The 12,681-nt window shown below is 40.2% G+C and overlaps 1 protein-coding gene across 1 annotated transcript in view; it reads right to left on the bottom strand.

Annotated features, from left to right (window-relative positions):
• The window catches only part of LMLN (leishmanolysin like peptidase), a 79,146-nt gene that overhangs the window by 66,222 nt on the left and 243 nt on the right, over positions 1-12,681 (bottom strand). The window lies entirely within an intron of this gene.

Here is a 12,681-nt window from a genome sequence, read left to right on the forward strand (position 1 = left end):
CTGGCTGACAATGAAATTACATATGTATGAGATAAAACCTAGCAAAGAATAAATGTTGCCAACAACAGGAGATAGACTTTGGAATTTTGAACACAGTTAAGTTAAACGCCAGCTACAAAAAAAAAAAAAAAAAAAAAAAATTCTTCAGAGAAATACAACAGAATCCAGAGACTTTACAATGTATTATCTATGGTGTTCATTATTTAATAAAAAAATCAGCAGCAATGAGAACAAAATGAAAATGAGATCCACAATGGGGGAAAAAGCAGGGAATAGAAACAGACCCTAAGATGACCTGAATTTAAACAATTACTTTAATGCAGCTTAAATGTGTTCAGGAATTTCAAAGAAAACATATACATAATGAGTAAGCAGACAGTGAACCTCAGAAGAGAAACTATGAAAAGAACCAAAGAAAAAAGAGCCAAATGGAAATTCTAGAGCTTAAAAGTATAACAACTAAAATGAAAAATTCATTGGGGCCAGGCATAGTGGCTCACACCTGTAATCCCAGCACTTTGGGAGGCCAAGGTGGGTGGCTCACTTGAGTTCAGGAGTTCTAGACCAGCCTGCCCAACAGGGTGAGACCCTGTCCCTACTAAAAATACAAAAATTAGCCAGGTATTGTGGTGCACACCTGCAATCCCAGCACTCAGGAGGCTGAGGCATGAGAATTGCTTGAACCCGGGAGAGGGAGGTTGTAGTGAGCCAAGACTACACCATCACCCTACAGGCTGAGCGACAGAGCGAGACTCTTGTCTCAAAAAAAAATTTTTTTCACTAGAAAGAATTAAAAGAAGATTGGAGACGGCAGAAGCATCAGTGAACTTGAAGATAGATCTAGATATTATCCAATCCAAAGAAGAGAAATGAAAAAGACAAAACAAACAAACAAACAAAAACATAGCCTCAGAGAATGGATACCAAGCAGTCTAGCAGATATGTCATTAGAGTCCTACAAGGACAGGAGAAATTAGGAGATGGAGTATATATTTGAAAAAAATAACAGCTAAAAAAATTCAAATTTGGTGAAAGACATCAACTTATAGATCCAAGAAGTTCACTAAACCTCAAGCAGGATGAAAAACAAACAAGCTGGGTACAGTGGTTCACGACTGTAATCCCAGCTACTCGGGAAGCTGAGGCATGAGAATCACTTGAACCCAGAAGGCGGACATTTTAGTGAGCCAGGATCGTGCCACTGCACTCCAGCCTGGGGAACAGAGTGAGACTCTGTCCCCCAAAACAAACAAAAAACACCCAGGTGCATAATGGGCAAACTTGTGACATCTAAAAATAAAGATAAAATATTGAAAGCCATGAGAGAAAAACAACACATTTGATATGGTTTGGCTCTGCATCCCCAACCAAATTTCATCTTGAATTGTAAACCCATGTGTCAAGGGAAGGAGGTGACTGGATCGTGGGGGTGTTTCCCATGCTGTTCTCACGATAGTGAGTGAGTTCTCACAAGATCTGATGGTTTTATAAGCCTCTGGCATTTCCCCTGCTTGCACTTCTCTCTCCTGCCACCATGTAAAGAAGGTCCTTGCTTCTCCTTCACCTTCCGCCATGATTGTAAGTTTCCTGAGGCCTCCCATGTGGAATTGTAAACCTCTTTCCTTTATAAACTACCCAGTCTCAGGTAGTATCTTTATAGCAGTGTGAAAACAGATTAATACAACATTATATATAGGAAGGAAAGAGAAGTACGAATGGCACCAACTTTCTATCAAGAACAATAAAGAACAGAAGACAATGAAATAAACAGTAAAGGGCTAAAAAAAAGAAATTCAACACAGAAGTCTATATCCAATGAAACTACCCTTCAAAAATGAAGAGGAAACAAAGACATTTCAGATAAATCTGAGAAAATTCATCACCAGCAGACCTACACTACAGGAAATGTTAAAGGAAGTTCTTCGTGGGAATGGCAATAACACTAAAGGGTAACTTGCTTCTGTAGGAAGGAATAAAAACTACTGGAAATGGTAAATATGTGAATAGATATAAAAGACTATTGTGCAGAAGAGTCAACATAGCAGGTCAGAGATTGCTCTCTGTAGGAATGCCTGCTTGCAAGGTTGACCTTTTGCTGGCACCTGGAAGTGTAAACACTTCCCTACACTGATCTAAAACTTCACTAGGTTATAAGGATGGCTCTTCGTGTCTAAACTATTTGCAGAAACAATATGGTTTATGCTGAACATTTACTTGCTTCTAGAGTCTGAAATTTCAGTGGCTGAAATTTTGTCTACATGACCAGCCTCCAATAAAAACCCTGAACTCTAAGAATCAGGTAATCTTCTCTAGTAGACCACACTTTGTGCACGCTGTCACAACTCACTGCTGAAGGAATTAAGCAGGTCCTGAGTGAGTCTACTAGGAGAGGACTCTTGGAAGTTTCTGCCTAATTTCCTCTAGTCATTGTCCCATGATCCTCTTCCCTTTGCTGATTTTACTTTATATGCTTTCAGCATAATAAATCTCAGTTGTGAGTATGACTACAAGCTGAGTCTAGTGAGGCCACCTAGCAATCACCAAACCTGGAGTGGTCTTGGGAACCCTCAATACAATTATACACACTTCTTTTCTTCTTTTAATTTCTTTGGAGGCAAATAAATATTTAAAGCAAAAATTGTAAAATTTTTAATTGTGAAGTTTATTTTTTATTTTTTAAATTTATTTATTTTGGGTTTTTTTTGAGACAGTCTCTCTCTGTCATCCAGGCTGGAGTGCAGTGGCGCAATCTCGGCTCACTGCAACCTCCACCTCCTGGGTTCAAGCGATTCTCCTGCCTCAGCCTCCTGAGTAGCTGGGATTACAGGCACCTGCTACCATGCCCAGCTAATTTTTGTACTTTTGTAATTTTAGTAGAGACAGGGTTTCACCATGTTGGCCAGGCTGCTCTTGAATTCCTGACCTCAGGTGATCACCAGCCTCAGCCTCCCAAAGTACTGGGATTACAGGCATGAGCCACCGTGCTGGCCTAATTGTGAGATTTATAATATATAAAGAAGTAATATATTAATATATTATATTTACAATATTATATTACAACAACAGCAAAATGAATAAAATTATGCTATGGAAAGTTTCCTATATTTAACATGACTAAGTAGATATCATAAGTACACTACATACATTGTAATCACTGGAGCAAACACTCAATATTTTGTATTATACATTCTGCTCAAGTGCGTGTGGGACATTCACCTAGTTAGATCATATTTTGGGCCATAAAACAAACTTTAAGACATAAAAGAACTGGTAAAAAGGATGTTCTCTATCAATAACAAAATTCAACTATAATGCAATTTCAGAACAAAATCTGGGAAATCCCCAAATATTTCTGAAAAATCAAACAACAAACTTCTAAATAACCCTTAGTTGGGAGAGAAAATTACAAGGGAAATTAGAAAATAGTTACGACTAAATGAAAATAAAATTACAACAAGTTAATATTTGTGGGATACAGCTAAAGTAGTATGTATTTAGAGGAAACTGATAGCTTTAAATGTTTATTTTAGAAAAAAGATCTCAAATTCATGATCTAAGGTTCCACCTTAGGATAATAAGAAAAAAAAATTAAACTCAAAGAAAGCACTAAGGCTGGCATGGTGGCTCATTCCTATAATCCCAGTATTTTGGCAGGCTAAGATGAGAGGATTGCTTGATCTCAGGAGTTCAAGGCTGTAGTGAGCAGTGATCATGCCATTGCACTTCAACCTAGGCGACACAGTGAGATCCTATCTCAAAAAAAAAAAAAAAAAAAAGACAGAGAGAATATAAACTATCAATGTCAGAAACTACACAGAAGATATCACTACAGACTTTCCAGCCATTTAGAGATGATCATAAAGGAATGTTATGAAAAACTTCATGTCCATAAATTTGACAACTTAAAATGAAATTCTTTGAGAGACATAACTTAATAAAACACTGTCAAGAAGAAATAAATAACCTGAATAGTCCAATACCAAAGTATATGAGTTCATAGTTTATGACTTTCAAAAAAGAAAATTCCAGACTGAGATGGCTTAATTAGTGAATTCTACTAAACACTTAAGGAAGAAGCAACATTGATTCTACAGAAACTCTTCCTGAAAATAGAAGAAAATGAGACATGTCCCAAGTCATGCTATGAGACCAGCATTATCCTGATACCAAACCTGTGTTGCGGGAAGTCAGGGACCCCAAATGGAGGCATCAGCTGGAGCCATAGCAGAGGAACATAAATTGTGAGTATTTCATTTTAATATGGACACATGCCAGTTCCCAAAATTAATACTTTTATAATTTCTTACACCTGTCTTTACTGCAATCTCTGAACATAAATTATGAAAATTTCATGGACATTTATCAGTTCCCAAATAATACTCTTATAATTTCTTTTTTCTGAGATGGAGTCTCACTCTGTCACACAGGTTAGAGTGCAATGGCATGATCTCAGCTCACTGCAAGCTCCACCTCCTGGGTTTACACCATTCTCCTGCCTCAGCCTCCCGAGTAGCTGGGACTATAGGCACCCGCCACCACACCCAGCTATTTTTTTTTTTTTTTTTGTATTTTTAGTAGAGACGGGGTTTCACCGTGTTAGCCAGGATGGTTTTGGTCTCCTGACCTTGTGATCTGCCCGCCTCAGCCTCCTAAACTGCTAGGATTACAGGCGTGAGCCATCACCCCAGCCTACTCTTATAACTTCTTATGCCTGTCTTACTTTAATCTCTTAATCCTGTTATCTTCATAAGCTGAGGATATATGTCACCTCAGGACCACTGTGATAATTGTATCTAACTGTATAAATTGATTGTAAAACATGTGTTTTTGAACAATATGAAATCAGTGCACCTTGAAAAAGAACAGAATAACAGCTATTTTAGGGAACAAGGGAAGACAACCATAAGGTCTGACTGCCTGCAGGGTCGGGCAGAATACAGTCATATTTTTCTTCTTGCAGACAGCCTATAAATGCATGTGTAAGTAGGGAAGATATCACTGAATTATTTTCCTAGCAAGGAATATTTAAGACCCTGGGAAAGGAATGCATTCCTGGGGGGAGGTCTATAAACAGCTGCTCTGGGAGTGTCTGTCTTATGCGGTTGAGATAAGGACTGAAATACGCCCTGGTCTCCTGCAGTACGGTCAGGGTTATTAGGGTGGGGAAAAAATCCCACTCTGGTGAATTTGAGGTCAGACTGGTTCTCTGCTCTCGAACCTTGTTTTCTGTTAAGATGTTTATCAAGACAATACGTGCACAGCCGATCACAGACCCTCATCAGTAATTCTAATTTTGCCCTTGCCTTGTGATCTTTGCTTTGCCCTTTGCCTTGTGATCTTTACTGGCCTCAGAAGCATGTGATCTTTGTTCTCCTTTTTGCCCTTTGAAGCATGTGATTTTTGTGACCTACTCCCTGTTCGTACACCCCCTCCCCTTTTAAAGTCCTTAATAAAAACCTGCTGGTTTTGTGGCTCAGGTGGGCATCACAGTCCTACCAATATATGATGTCACCCCCAGAGGCCCAGCTGTAAAATTCCTTTCTTTGTACTCTTTCTATTTCTCAGCCAGCTGACACTTAGGGAAAACAGAAAGAACCTATGTTGAAATATTGGGGGCGGATTCCCCTGATAAACCTGAAGTTATTATTACAGAAGAAAAGAAAACTACAGACCAATATCCTTGCAAGTAGTTGGTAAAAAACACAAATATAAAATAGAAAAAATAAAATTAAAAAAAACTACAGATCAATATCCCTTATTAATATAGATATAAATGTGCAATGGCTCACACTTACAATCCCAGAGCTTTGGGAGGCCAAGGTAGGAAGACTCCTTGAGCCCAGTGGTTCCAGACCAGACTGGGAAACACAGCAAGACCCCATATCCACTAAACATAAAAATAAATGAACCAGGTGTTGTGGCTCTCACCTGTAATCCTAGCTAACTGGGAGGCTGAGGCAGGAGGATTGCTTACGCGAAGTCATTTAAGACTGTATAGTGAGCTATGATTGTGCCACTATACTCCAGCCTGGATGACAGAGTAACATCCTGTCTCTAAAAAAATAAAAATATATAGATGTAAAATCATCAACAAAATATTAGCAATTCAAACCCAGCAAAATATAAAAAGGGTAATAAATCATCACCAAGTGAGGTTCATCTCAAGAATGCAAGGCTGATTTGACATTCAAAAAAATCAATCAATGTAACTCGTAATATAAACAGAGAAAAGAAGAAAAGCCACATGATTGTATCAACTGGTGCAGGAAAGATAGTTAACAAAATTCAACATCCATCCATTATTTTTTTAAAAAACTCTCAGCAAACTAGGTATAGAAGGGAATTTTCTTAATTTTATAAAGCATACCTACCCAAAAACTCCACAATTAATATTTTTAATAGTGGAAGGTAATGTTTTCCCTCTAAGATCAGAAACAAGACAAGGATGTCTACTCTTCCCACTCTTATTCAACATCATGCCCCAGACATGTATGATAATATTAACATTAAAGATGTAATAGGCTGGGCGTAGTGGCTCACACCTGTATTCCCAACACTTTGGGAGGCCGAGGTGGGTGGATCACTTGAGGTCAGGAGTTTGAGTCCAGCCTGGCCAATATGGCGAAACCTGTCTCTACTAAAAATACAAAAATTAGCCAGGCATGGTGGCGGGTGCCTGTAATCCCAGCTAGTCCGGAGGCTGAGGCAGGAGAATTCCTTAAACCCAGAAGGCAGAGGTTGCAGTGAGCCGAGATTGTGCCACTGCACTCTAGCCTGGGCGATGGAGAGAGACTCTGTCTCAAAAATAAAAACATGCAATAAACAAAAGATATATATTGTAATGCCTAAAATGCACAAGCACACATGCATACACACAGGTAAATGTAAGAAAATGAAAAGATACACATGTAAGCTTGAACCACAAGCAAGCTAAATACACCTATTTTCTCTTGAATTAATATAGTCATTATTAGGCTGGAGCACAGTGGTACAAACCTGGCTCACTGCAGCCTTCACCTCCTGGGCTCAAGTGATCCCCCCACCTCAGCCCCCACAAGTAGGTGGGACTACAGGTGCACAACACCACACCCAGCTAATTTCTGTATTTTTTGTAGACACAGGGTTTCACTAAGTTGCCCAGGCTGGTCTTGAACTCCTGAGCTCAAGTGATTTGCCACCCTGGCCTCCAGAAGTGCTGGAATTATAGGCATGAGTGACTGTACTTGGCCAGTAATTTTTAATAGAGAAAATCTAAAGTATCAATCACCTCAACTTATTAACATGTATAGAAACCTATATTCAGTAAGTATAGAATAGGCCAGGTACAGTGGCTCATGTCTGTAATCCCAGCACTTTGGGAGGCCAAGGCAGGAGGACTGCTTGAGTCCAGGAGCTCGAGACCAGCCCAGGCAACATACTGAGATCCCATCTCTAAAACAATAAAATAAAATAAAAATAACTATAGAATATATATTCTTTATAAGTACATGTGAAAAATTAAACAGGATAGATCATATTCTAAACCATAAATAAAATAATCTCGGCCAGGTGCAGTGGCTCACGCTTGTAATCCCCACACTTTGGGAAACGGAAGCAGGAGGATTGCTTCAAACTGGGAGTTCAAGACCAACCTGGGCAACGTAGCAAGACTCTGTCTCTACAAAACTAAAAATAAAAAATTAGCCAGGTGTGGTGGCATGTGCCTGAAGTTCTAGCTACTCATAAGGTTGAGGCAGGGAGACTGTCTGAATACAGGAGTTCGAGGTAGCAGTGAGCTATGATCATATCACTGCACTCCAGCCTGGGTGACAGAGGGACACGTTGTCTCTTTTTTTTTTTTGAGATGGAGTTTCGCTCTTGTCGCCCAGGCTGGAGTGCAGTGGCACAATTTTGGCTCACTACAACCTCCACCTCCTGAATTCAAGCAATTCTCCTGCCTCAGTCTCCAGAGTAGCTAGGATTAAAAGTGCCCGCCACCATGCCTGGCTAATTTTTGTATTTTTAGTAGAAACAGGTCTCGCCATGTTGGCCAGGCTTGTCTCAAACTCCTGACCTCAGGTGATCCACCTGCCTTGGTCTCCCAAACTGCTGGGATTACAGGCATGAGCCACTGCACCCAACCGAGACCTTGTCTCTTAAAAAACTTTTTTAGGCCGGGTGTGGTGGCTCACGCCTGTAATCCCTTTGGGAGGCTGAAGCAGGCGGATTATGAGGTCAAGAGATCGAGACTATCCTGGCCAACATGGTGAAACCCCATCTCCACTAAAAATACAAAAATTAGCCAGGCGTGGTGGCAGGCGCCTGTAATCCCAGCTACTTGGGAGACCGAGGCAGGAGAATCGCTTGAACCCGGGAGGTGGAGGTTGCAGTGAGCTGAGATTGCACCACTGTTCTCCAGTCTGGGCAACAGAGCAAGACTTTGTCTCAAAAAAAACAAAAAACCAAAAAAACCAAAAATTTTAACCTAAACGATAATTAAAATGCCAAGTGTCAAAATTTGTGAAGAGCGGATAAAGTTGTACTTAGAAATTTATATCTTTGAGGCCGGGCGCGGTGGCTCAAGCCTGTAATCCCAGCACTTTGGGAGGCCGAGACGGGCGGATCACAAGGTCAGGAGATCGAGACCATCCTGGCTAACACGGCGAAACCCCGTCTCTACTAAAAACACAAAAAATTAGCCGGGCGAGGTGGCGGCGCCTGTGGTCCCAGCTACTCGGGAGGCTGAGGCAGGAGAATGGCGGGAACCCGGGAGGCGGAGCTTGCAGTGAGCTGAGATCCGGCCACTGCACTCCAGCCTGGGCGACCGAGCGAGACTCCATCTCAAAAAAAAAAAAAAAAAGAAATTTATATCTTTGAATGTTGACATTAGAAGGAAAAAAAGGTTAAAAAACAGTGATCTAAGTTTCCACCTAATAATATGAGCAAACTAAATCCACAATAAGTAGAAAGAGGAAATAACAAAGAACAGAAAACAACGAAATAGAAACAAACATTAAAGAAAATTGCCAAAGCCAACATGACCAAGTTTATCCCAAAACTGCAATGTTGATTTCCTACTGGAAAAAGCAATGTAATCTACCACAGAACAGTTCATAAAGGGAAAAGCTATATGATTATCTCAATAATTACCAGAAAAAAACAAAAAGCATGTGACAAAATTTGTCCCCATTCAGGATAAAAACCCTCAGGAAACCAGAAACCAAAGGGAGCTTTCTCAGTCTGATAAAGGGAACTATAAAAAAATGTAAAGTTAACATTATACTTAATGGTCAAGGACTGGTCCTAAGATCAGGAACAAACAGCAAGGAGGTGCGCTATCTCACTTTTGCTCAGCCTGGAACTGGATGTCCTCACCAGAGCAATAAGGGGGAAAAAATACATAAATGATACAAAACTACAACAACAAAAATTGTTCCTATTTATAGTTAATACATTGCTAACATAAAAAATTGTAAGGGAGGAAACCCTACTAGAATAAACAAGTTTAGCTAGGTCTCAGAAGACAAAGTTAATATACAAAAATTATTTTTACATACTAGCAGTGTATTTTTACATACTAGCAGCAAACAATTGGAAAACTTTAACCATAATTCCACTAACAACGGCATCAAAAAATAAAAGACTCAGGAAAACATTTAACAAAAAACATGCAAGATCCGGTTGGGCACGGCGGCTCATGCCTGTAAGCCTGGCACTTTGGGAGGTCGAGGCAGGAGGATCGCCTGAGGCCAGGAGTTCGAGACCTGCCTGCACTCTGTCTCTACAAAAAATAAAAAATTAGCCAGGTGTGGTGGCACATACCTGTAGTCCCAGCTACTTGGGAGATTAAGGCAGAAGGATCATTTGAGCCCAGGAGTTCAAGCCTGCTGTGAACTATGATTCTGCCACTGCACTCCAGCCTGAGTGACAGAGCAAGACTCTGTCTCAAAACAAAAACAAAAACAAAAAAAGAGAAAAGAAAATGGAAGAAAAAAATGCAAGATCTATACATTGCTGAGAGAAATCATGCATCACCTCAATAAATGGAGAAACATATATTATGTTCATGGATTGAAAGACTTGATACCGTTCGATGTCAATTATCTCCAAATGATCTATAGAGTAAATGCAGTCTGAATCATAAATCCATCAGGATTTTTTGAAGAAACTGAGAAGCTGACTCTAAAATTTATATTGATCTGTCTTTGAGCCTCCCCCTGCTAATAAATACATAAATTTATATGGAAATATAAAAGCCTTAAAATAGTCAAAATCATTTTGAAAAGGAAGAACAAAGCAGGAAGGCTTACAATACTGTCTGATTTAAATATTTATTACTGAGGTACATATGGCAACTGAATACCCATATGGGGCAAAAAAAAAAAAAAAAAAAGGATCTTGATCCCCTATCTCACATCATATATAAAAATTAATTTGAGATGAATCATAATCCTAAAAGTGAAGGCTTCTAGAACACATGAGAATATTTTTATGACCTGGGGTATTTAAAGATATCTTAGAAAGGACATCTGTTGGTGAGGATATGCAGCAACCATAACTAATATTTTGTTGATGGGGGTGTAAAATGGTACAGTATTTTGGAGAAAGGGTTAGTATTTTTTCTAAACATTCACCTACCCTTTCACTCAGTAATTTCACCCCTAGGTATTTATCCAAGAACAATGAAAACATATATCCACAAAAATTACGTACAAGAATATTGACAGCAGCTTTATTTATAATAGCTAAAATCTGGAAGCAACCAAAATACCCATCTTTGCACAAGATAACGGAAAAACAAATTGTGATATAGGTATTCAGTGGAATACTCAGCAATTCAAAGGAATAAATTACTATCACATACAACACAAATCTCACAGACATAATGCTGAGCAAATGCCAAATACAGAGGAGTACATACCATATAATTCCATTCATATACACGAAGCTCTAGAATTGGCCAAACTAATCTAGTATTTAAAAAAAAATTAGAAAACTAGTTGCCTGAGGTGGACAGGTGACTGGCACAGGACAGGAGGGAACGTTCTGGAGATGTGGGAATGTTCTACGTTGTGATGGGTTGCATGCTTTATGTGAATGTGCACGGATACATTTGAGGTATTTCAATATATGTAAATTTTACCAAAAACCTTTTCAAAAGAACAGTAACTCAAGTAGGGGGTTGGGGAATGGCTGAAAGTATATGAAACAAGAATGGCAGAACCTTCAAGCTAGGTGTTAAAGCTAGGTGATGGGTCCATGGGGGTTCATCACATTATTCTGATGTTGTTTGTACCGGCATAATAAAAGGTAAAAACAAAACTTCCAAGTTTTAGTTGTGAACAAGTTAAAACGTAAACTGTTTTGGAGCTCTCCACCACCACCAAAAACAAAAAAGTTTCTGTAATTCCCAGAAGCATTGAACAGAGGTGTAGTCATTAGCATAACCACAGTGAACACTGTAGTTCCTGCCTATACTCTTGTGTCCACGTTAAAGCAAGGAGAATGGTGAGGACGACAGGGTACTTACATACTCTATGAGGAACCAGGGAAACGTATTAGGGACCAGGACTCTTTCTCTTATTTTAATCCAAATTAAAAGAGAGAAGTGCAGGGTTCTGTGGGAAACTTTTTTTAAAAGAATTGAGCCAAAATGCAGTGTCATGATAAAAGCTGCAAAAAAGCTATAAACTCCGAAGTTAATATTTTGGCTCACTTGGTTATGAAGAGTATGCATGTAACATTTTGGGAAATTACCATAAAAATGAGTGTCTTTAGATTTCTGGACTGAACTGAACGTGTATGTATCAGCATGCAGCCCTGCCCCCAGGTACTCTCCCTCCTTTTCTCAAGGAATATGGATTATCGTGGACCCACCTCTGACCTAAATACTGTGAAGGAATCAAAGTATGAAACACAAACCTCATCCCACGGAACCTTACAATTTAACTGCAAAGGCAAGATACGCCTAAAAAAAATAAGCCATTACCACATAGCAGTACTTGGTTAAATGCTAGGAGGGAGTACAGATACGATGTACTTTTTAATGAAAAGAACATTCCGCTGTGGGAGTTTCGGCAGGCTGCCTTGAGGTTGGGGAACTTGAAATGAGACAAAGTATTTAAGCAGGGAGAAAAATGGGACGGGAGGCCGGCAGGCACTTCCAGAGCAGAGGAATCGGGTAAAGCAAACAGAGTGACGACACAACGTGAAAAGAAACCTGAAGTTTGTCTCCAGTGAGCCCCCAACATCCCCCCAACGCCTCTGTCTGGCTCTCCGTTCAGTATCTTCCCGAAACTTCAGGTCAGCGGTTCCTAAAGTGGTCCCCGGACAAGCATACATCACCAACCAGCTGGGAACGTAAACTGTCAATCTGGGGACTCATCCCAGACCCACTGAGTCACTAAGTGGGGGACTGGGGGCGGCAATCTGTGTTGGACCGTGTGCGTCGGGTGACTGTGATGCACGCTCAAGTTTGAAAAGCACTCCTCCAGGGCTACTGCTAAGCACAACCCTCCGCACCGAAGTGATACTGTTCTGAGCGCCTAACAGCCAACTTGCAGGGTGTAGGGAGCTGAGAGCGGGTCCCAGGCCTGTAAGAGTTCAGGCTCTGCCCCGATTTCGCTTTCTCATCCAGGACACCTTCTCCCAGTCACTACCTCCTACGCCTGCTCCTTCTGGACGACTTTACCCTGACAGGGC

This window comes from Macaca mulatta, chromosome 2, assembly GCF_049350105.2.
Source record: "Macaca mulatta isolate MMU2019108-1 chromosome 2, T2T-MMU8v2.0, whole genome shotgun sequence".
Taxonomy (NCBI): Eukaryota; Metazoa; Chordata; class Mammalia; order Primates; family Cercopithecidae; genus Macaca; species Macaca mulatta.